Raw genomic sequence first — 1,081 nt, 5'->3', positions numbered from 1 at the left:
TTGGAAGTTTATGAAAAAAATATAATTTCAAGTTATATATAAATTTTGGATATTAATTTTTCTATCCTTGTGTTTCAATCTTTAAAATTTTTTGCAACTTAAATTTAATGTTATATAAATTTTTCTATTTTAAAATGAATTTAAAATAAATTTTTAAATCATTTCAATTTTTCGAAATCAAAATAAATTGTTCCAAACTAGATAAATATTTAGGGAATTAGAAGTTATTGAAAAAATAAATTGACATTAAGGCAATGTAACTTTTTATTTGAGGCTCCATTACTGCTGCTGATTGTTGCTGATTGTTGAACATGGACTGCTTTTTTTTTTTTGTTATTAACAAATCCAAACATTTGAGGTCTAATTCGTTATTTGAGATACCCAATTTCAATGCTGCCACAGCCCAGTCTAGAAGTCCACCAACTAACACAGCAACGGACAGCTTTGGTTCAACCACAGCTACCATCACATCAGACAAGCCCTGACACCAATTTTCACTTGTCGATTTGGTAGCGAAACAAAGAAAATATCGGTATCTATACTAACTTGCATCTATCTTATAGAGTGACCCGTGATTGTTTTATAGTTATACATGTAATATTGTAATTGTTTTTGTTCTTATATTTATACTAACTTAAAATTTTTTATTTTTTTAATAATTACATAATTTTAAGACTTTTTTATGCAACTATATTTACTCTTATATTTACAATATAATATTTTATTAATTTAATATATTATTTAAATTTTAATTCATAACGTATCTTAAATGTTTAATATCCAAATATTTAAAAAAAAATGTGTCAATATATCTGCATGTCGTGTCGTGTCTATATCGCATATCGTAGTGTGCTTCTTAACTTTTAATTACTCCTAATAATGTATAAAATTAATACATTGAAGAGTCCTATAATGTTAATTATGATAAAAATTATATTGGTTAATTTATTACATTTAAATTATACATACTACCATTTTAATAATCTCTAAGTATCTATTATGTATGTATAATTTAAATGTTAGTCATACAAAATAAAAATAATGATTAATTTTTGAAAATATTTTGTCTTAGTACTGTTAA

This window comes from Arachis ipaensis, chromosome B04, assembly GCF_000816755.2.
Source record: "Arachis ipaensis cultivar K30076 chromosome B04, Araip1.1, whole genome shotgun sequence".
NCBI classification, from domain to species: Eukaryota; Viridiplantae; Streptophyta; class Magnoliopsida; order Fabales; family Fabaceae; genus Arachis; species Arachis ipaensis.
This window is presented reverse-complemented; position numbering follows the sequence as displayed.